This window comes from Dioscorea cayenensis, chromosome 5, assembly GCF_009730915.1.
Source record: "Dioscorea cayenensis subsp. rotundata cultivar TDr96_F1 chromosome 5, TDr96_F1_v2_PseudoChromosome.rev07_lg8_w22 25.fasta, whole genome shotgun sequence".
In the NCBI taxonomy this organism is placed as follows: Eukaryota; Viridiplantae; Streptophyta; class Magnoliopsida; order Dioscoreales; family Dioscoreaceae; genus Dioscorea; species Dioscorea cayenensis.
Window position 1 is genome coordinate 6,155,939 of NC_052475.1, and position 7,941 is coordinate 6,163,879.

At 42.0% G+C, this 7,941-nt stretch overlaps 1 non-coding gene across 1 annotated transcript; it reads right to left on the reverse strand.

The window, feature by feature from the left end:
• Positions 1 to 5,450: 5,450 nt before the first annotated feature.
• LOC120262587 lies at positions 5,451 to 5,557 on the reverse strand. The gene has a single exon (XR_005536853.1). It is a non-coding gene; the product is annotated as a small nucleolar RNA R71 (small nucleolar RNA).
• Between the last annotated feature and the right edge of the window lie 2,384 nt (positions 5,558 to 7,941).

Genomic DNA, 7,941 nt, shown 5'->3' on the forward strand with positions numbered 1-7,941 from the left:
ACCCCCGATTTCAGAATCCTTTTCTCCATCTTTCCCGAACTTGAGAGATGGCTGCGGGTAGGGTTTGGAGAGGTATTAGCTAGGGATTTTGAGAGGTTCTATGGCTCGGACATCGCGCTTCGTTTGAAAGAAGGTTAGTGGGAGAGCTTTCGTCGACACCGATCCAGCGAGGTGTATTGTAGACCGGACAAAAGGACCCTTGGACAAGTAGAGGACTCTCTACAAGACCATCGCCACGACTATCGAGAGGGTTTTCTATGGATTCTTTGCTTTTACATTTGATTTCATTGATTTGTAATTAGCTCCATGGAGAGCTAAACCCCCTAGTGGGTACTTGGGTATTTGTGAACCCTAGGATGTATTCGTTTCATTGAACCTCTTTATTATGCTTTTAATTAATTGATGTTTTATTTGAGTTCCAATCTTGAATGCTTGATTGTATGAATACTCTCTTAGAGTAACACTAGGGTTAAGAGTTCTTATTGGTAATCCTTGTGAGTGAGTGACACATAATGAGAATTAGACAAAGCTGGATTGGAGAGGGTTGAGAGGGTGAGTTGAGAGGTAGCGGAGAATCCCCTTTCCCCTCCTGTGTGATTTATTCTACCTCCATTTCCTTAAGTTCTTTAGGTCATAGTAGAGTGAATGGGCTAAAGGATGACCTTCCGGTGGGGCTTAGTTGCTGGTGCAACGGAGTGAAGCGTTGAAGTGATTTTAGCACATAGGGCTTAATTGTGGCTATTGACCTTCCACCTGGACCAAAGGGTTATATCTACATCTAGGAAGAGGATTTATTACTTGGAATCCCTATAACTCATTGCAATTCTATACGAGTGCGAGGTTGAGAGGTTATTCAAATTTTCCTCCGGGACATGTATAGAGTTAGGCATGGTTGACCTTAGATTTGCTACCATGTATTTAAGGATCTCCACGACTCATTATTGCATAAGTTAGGAAGTATAATAGAGGGTTCTTGCACTTGAAACGATTGTCCTAGGCGGAGCAATATCCGGGTACCCCATTTATATCGATTACCTTACCTTCTCATTTACTTATGTTCTCTTTCTTATTCTTTTACTTTTGTTATTTCACATCTTATCACACATATCACTATTCATCTTTAACTTAGTTAAGAAACAATTTAAGTATTTTTATTCCCTATTCCCTGTGGATACGATACCCTCACTCATTTGGGATTTTATGACTTTGACAAACCCGTGCACTTGCGGGACATACACAAGTGGCATTGTCAAGTTTTTGGCGCCGTTGTCGGGGAGTAGACATTTAGAGATACTTTGCACTTTGTTTTTTTAGCTATTCATTTATTCATTCTAGTTCATTTTCTTCTTATTCTATCATCGTTCTGAATTGTTCTTTTTTTATAAAAAAATTAATAAAAAAATAAAAATAAAAATAAAAATATGATTGACATGCCCGAGTTATTCGACACTATCACGGGAATGGTTAAAAATGTGAAACAGAAAGTTCAACTGTTTGTAGTATAGGACACACCGTGTAATTCCCCGCAAGAACAGTATACTATTCAACAACCCATGGAAGAGTCAGTTGAAGAGTACATTGCCAGAATTCAAGGGTGGAACTGTGAATTAGATAGTGTGATAGATCAGTTTGAGAGATCTATATTGGCATCGATGAGTGACTACTTAGAAGAAACTTTGGAGAGAGTCCTCGCCCAGTTTGATTCGTCATATCATGAACAAAAGCAGGAACTTTTCTCTGTGGGGGTGTCGATGTCAGGAAGGGATACTTCTGGAATGGAAGCATTGATAGCCATTGAAGATCATACAGAAACACATTCACAAGTGGAAGAATGGGAGAAAGAATGTGAACATGAGGCGAATAATTTTGAGGAGATTGACAGGTTGAAGGAGAGCAAGTTGCGCCCATCAATTGATGAACCACCAGAACTAGAGCTTAAAACCCTACCATCACATTTGGAGTATGCCTTCTTGATGGAAGAATCTAAACTCCCGGTAATTGTGGCTTCAAACTTGTCTGGGGATCAAAAGGACAAGCCTTAGCATGTTGAAAAGGCATAAATCGGCTATTGCATGGAAAAATTTCACACATTAAGGGAATAAATTCGTCATTCTGCACTCATAAAATTCTAATGGAAGATGAATACAAATTTGTGATCCAACCTCAGCGAAGATTAAATCCGAGCATGAAGGAAGTTGTCAAGGAAGAGATGGTGAAGCTCCTAGATATAGGAATCATCTACCCCATATCTGGCAGTGCATGGGTGAGCCCAACACAAGTGGTTCCGAAAAAAAGGGGGATGACAATGGTGAGAAATGAAAAGAATGAACCAACCAGGACAGTCATGGGATGGCGAGTTTGCATTGATTATAGAAGACTAAACGATGCCACTCGAAAAGATCATTTCCCATTGTCGTTTATCGATCAGATGTTGGAACGACTGGTAGGGCATCAATTTTATTGGTTCCTTCATGGCATGTTGGGATATTTTCAAATCCCCATAGCACCAGAAGATCAGGAGAAGACTACATTTACTCGCCCTTACAGTACCTTTTCTTACAGAAGAATGCCTTTCGGGTTGTGTAATGCACTAGCGACATTCTAGCGCTACATGTCGATCATTTTTTATGATCTTCTGGAAGATATTATGGAGGTGTTCATGGATGACTTTTTAGTATTCGGAGATTCCTTTGATATTTGCTTAAAGAATTTGGAGAGAGTGTTAGTGAAATGTGAAGAAATGAACCTCGTTCTCAATTGGGAGAAGTGTCACTTTATGATCCAAGAAGGCATCATCTGTGGACATAAGATTTCCTAAGCAGGTATGGAGGTGGATAAGGGAAAGATTAAGGTCATTGAAAAGCTTCCTTCACCTACAAATGTAAAAGGGATCCGCAGTTTCTTGTGGCATGCAGGTTTTTACAGAAGGTTTATCAAGGACTTTTCTAAGATCACACAACCGTTGTCCAAGCTCCTAGAAAAAGACGCTCCCTTTGATTTTAGGGATGACTGTCTAAGTGTATTTAATTTGTTGAAGGAGAGATTAGTGCAAGCACCAATTTTGAAAATACTGGATTGGAATGAACCCTTTTAAGCTAAGTGTGATGCAAGTGACTACGCCGTGGGAGCAGTCCTGGGACAACGGAAAGATAAGCAGTTTCGACCGATCTATTATGCTAGCAAGACTCTTACAAGTGCTCAGAAAATTATGCAACCACCGAAAAGGAGTTGTTAGCAGTGGTGTTTGCTTTCGACAAGTTAAGACCATACCTTATTTTATCTAGGTCCACAGTTTTCACAGATCATTCGGTACTTCGTTATCTCATGAACAAGGCGGACGCAAAGCCTAGATTGATTCGCTAGATCTTATTGTTACAAGAATTTGATATGGAAATAAAAGATAAGAGGGTAACTGAAAATGTGGTTGCAAATCACCTTTCAAGATTAGAAGGTTGTGAGGGGCAAGAACTGGCAAGCAAGGAAATCAATTACTTTTTCCCTGAAGAACATCTATATGCAGTACATGAATCAGAGTAAAAGGATACTCCATGGTTCGTCGATTTTGCAAACTATTTGTCAGGAAAGATGCTGAAGCAAGGCCTCAATTTTCAATAGCAGAAAAAGTTTTTCAGTGACTTGAAGAACTATTTTTGGGATGATCCCTACCTGTTCCATATTTGTGCAGATCATGTGGTTCGAAGATGTGTTTCAAGGGAGGAAGGTTGGAACATTATTGCGCACTATCATTCAGGTCCCGTTGGAGGGCATTATGCTTCAAGACGAACTTCTGAGAAAGTTCTAGCCGCTAGTTTTTATTAGCCAACTTTTTTCCAAGATGTTTATCAGTTCATTTTACGATGTGACTGTTGTCAGAGGGCTGGAAACCTATCACGAAGAAATGAGATGCCTCTGAATCCGATGCAGTTTTGTGAGGTGTTTGATGTATGGGGAATTGACTTCATGGGACCATTTCCGAAGTCCAATGGTAATCAATACATTCTGGTGGTAGTTGACTATGTTTCTAAATGGGTGGAGGCCCAAGCTCTTCCAACTAATGATGTAAGAACTGTGGTGAAGTTTTTGAAGAGGTTGTTTACTTGATTTGGGGCTCCAAGAATCATCATTAGCAATCGGAGAACCCATTTTTGCAACACACAGCTTGTGAAAGTGTTGAAGCGTTATGGAGTGCATCATCGTCTTGCTACCCCCTACTACCCGCAAAAGAGTGGACAAGTGGAAGTCACAAACAGAGAGCTTAAGAGGATCTTAACCAAATCCATAGAACAAGGAAAGCGGGATTGGTCGGAACGGTTAGATGACACACTTTGAGCTCATCAAACAGCGTACAAAACTCTAATAGGGACCACTCCCTATAACTTGGTGTATGGAAAATCCTATCATTTGCCAGTGGAATTAGAGCATAAAGCATATTGGGCAATCAAGGCAATGAATTTTGACTTAAGAAAATTGGGAGAACAAAGAATGTTACATCTCAACGAACTAGATGAATGGAGGTTGAAAGCATATGAGAATGCAAGGATATATAAGGAAAGAATTCAGAAGTGGCATGACAAGCACATTAAGTATCAAAAAGAGTTCAAAGTGGACGATGAGGTGTTACTATTTAATTCTCGTCTACGATTATTTTTGGGGAAGCTAAAGTCTAAACTGTTTGGCCCTTATACATTAACCAAAGTTTCACCTCATCGAGCTATTGAGATCACCCATCCGGAGAAGGGTACATTCAAGGTGAATGGACATAGGATAAAACTATATTATGGAGGGGAGGTTAGTAATGACGACAAGGAAGTATTTTTCCTTCATGAACCCCCGTGACATAAGACAAGGTACGTCAAGCTTAGTGACGTAAAACAAGCTATTCTTGGGATGTAACCCAAGTGTTTACTATTTTCTTAGTTGAGTAGTATAGTATTTGCATGAATAAAATGTTAAGTGCTAGTCTCTTGATTTTTAGATGCTTTTGCTGTGTTTTATTGTTGGTTTTTATTGTCATCGTGTGTTATCATGTGGATTTGGCGAATTTTAGGTCATTTGAGATTATTTTTTGTGTTATCTCTGGTTAAAGTTGCCTTGTAAAGCAGGCTCTAAATGTATAGTTGTGTTCAAAAATTTCTGCAGTGCTTGTAAAGTTTTCTAAGTGTCCAGAGAAAACACACGCCCGCGTGGAAATTTCCGCACTAGTGTGCGTTTTTGTTTAGAGCTCATCCAGAGACGGCATAGGGGCGTGGACTCGCCCCTGTGAGCGACCTCGTGATAAACGCATAGGCGTGGGTATTTTCCACAAGCCCGTGCGGATCTCTGCAGAAGAGCTCTCTCCATCTAGAGAAGGCATAGGGGTGTGCGGCTGCCCCTGTGGGTAAGGCGCACGGGCGTGGGTATTTTCCGCACGCCTATATGGATGCATTCAGAGTGGTTGAGTGTTTTCCCGAGAGCTTAGGAATGAGATCTCGTCCTTTATTCAGTTGGAATTGGAGTCTCTATTCGAGACATGGGAAAGGTTCAAGGAGCTCCGGAGAAAGTGTCCGCAACACGGATTCCCGGAGTGGATGATTGTTCAAACCTTTTACAATGGTTTGAACCCGAGTACAAGACAACTCTTGGATGCGGCAGCAGGAGGTACCTTAGGTAGCAAAACTCCCGATGAGGTTCGTCAATTAATTGAGGAAATGGGGTTAAATAGCTACCAATGGAATCTAGAGAGAAGAAAAGGTGGCCGGTCTCCATGAAATTGATGCGGTAACCTCATTGGCGGCGCAAGTAGAGAGTCTTAGTAAGAAGCTAGATCTTATAGCTTCAAATAGAGTTGCGGCCGTGACCAATTACACCGGTTGTGGTGGAGGACATACTCCCTCCGATTGCCCGATCGTTATTGGTGATGTTTCTTCAGTGGAAAACGTTGACTTTGTAGGTAATGGCATGAGACCTCAAGGGAACCCATATAGCAATACTTACAATTCAGGTTGGAAGAATCATCCCAACTTTTCATGGAGTAATCAAGGACCACAAAAGGGCATGGGGCCACCGGGTTTCCAACAACAACAACAAGCCCCTCAAGTGGAAAACAGAATTTTAGGCTTGGAAACCCGAATGACGGATTTAGAGAAGTACTTGGCTAGATTTGTTCAATCTGCAAATACACGGTTTGAACCAGTCGAGGCTACACTTCACAACCACACCGTCTCTTTACACAACCTTGAAAATCAGGTGGGGCAAATTGCGAAGTCTCTCTCCGAAAGGCCACATGGAAGTTTACCAAGCAATACGGAAACCAACCCTAGAGAACATGTGAAGGCGATCAATTTGAGAAGTGGTCGTGAGGTTGAAGGGAGGCTTCCGAGTGAGAAGCCGAAAGAACACACACCCAAGGTTGTAGAGGTTGAGGAGGGAGCAAAGAAAGAGAAAGAGGTGGCATCCCCACCTTTCAAGCCAAGAATCCCTTATCCCTCTAGATTGAAGAATGACCAAGGGGATGAACAGTATAAGAAGTTCCTGAGTTTATTCAAGCAACTACACATCAACATTCCTTTCGTAGAGGCATTAGCTCAAATGCCTAAGTATGCGAAGTTCCTGAAAGACTTGTTGACTAACAAGAAGAAGTTGGAGGAGAGTGTTTCAGTGGTGCTAGATGCTTCATGCTTGGCGGTGCTGCAAAAGAACATGCCGAACAAGAAAAAAGACCCGGGAAGCTTCATCATTCCGTGTAATATCGGCAACTTAGGTGAGGAAATGGCACTGGCGGATTCAGGGGCAAGTATCAACGTCATGCCATACACTTTCTTCCAAAAGCTAGGCTTGGGAGAGCCTAGGCCTACTCGGATGACTTTAAAATTGGCGGACCGAACGATGCGACATCCGAGAGGTATCATTGAAGACGTGCTTGTCAAGATGGACAAGTACATTTTTCCGGCTGACTTTGTAGTGTTAGACGTCGATGAGGATGCAGATGTACCCTTGATACTTGGGAGACCGTTTTTGCGGACTTCCAAAGCATTGATTGACATGGACGGCGGAGAACTCACACTGAGAGTTAGAGATGACAAGCTCACATACCGCCTTGCTGAAGCCATGCGGCATTCTCTTGATTTTGATGACACTTTAAACTTTCTAGACACTACTGATAAGCTTGTTGATGAATACATGCAGGAAATGTTCAATCCGGATTCGTATGACGGTTTGTTCGACCAAGATGAGGGATATGAAGATGTAATGATGCTTGGGTCGACGGATGAAGTATCATCTACCACGGGGATCTTGAAGAAGGTGCTCCGGAGAATAAAGAGGGCTAGAAGACGCCACCGGAAATGCTCCAACGCTATTGGAGACGTACATGAGCCAAAAAAGTTGGATGAACCATTGATAGGTGGTCCAAAGCCCGATAATACACACTCTACCCTCAAGAGACTTTGCACATCATGTTTCCAAGCCATGGGTAAGAGGGCGACTTTCATTCATGAACCCCCGTGAGGTAAGACAAGGTACGTCAAGCTAAGTGACGTTAAACAAGCGCTTCTTGGGAGGCAACCCAAGTGTTTACTGTTTTCTTATCTTTTAGTTTAGTTTATTTGCGTGAATAAATTGTTAAGTGTTGGTGTCGTAATTTTTAGATGCTTGTGCTGCGATTTTGTTGTGGATTTTTAAAATTTATCGTGTGTTTTATGAGGAATTGGCGAAAGTTTGGTCGTTTGAGCTCTATTTCATATTTTTCACTTGTAAAATTTGCATAATAGAGGCGGTGCTCGAGTGTGTAAACATGTTGAGAAATTTTTACGCAAAAGCCCTGCAGATTTTTTTCTAAGTCATCCGGAGAAAACACCGGGCGTGTGGAATTTCCACACGCCTGGAGGGGTGCTACCGCTGAGCTCATCCAGGAGAAGGCACAGGGGCGTGCGGCTACCCCTGTGAACAACCATGCGACTGTCA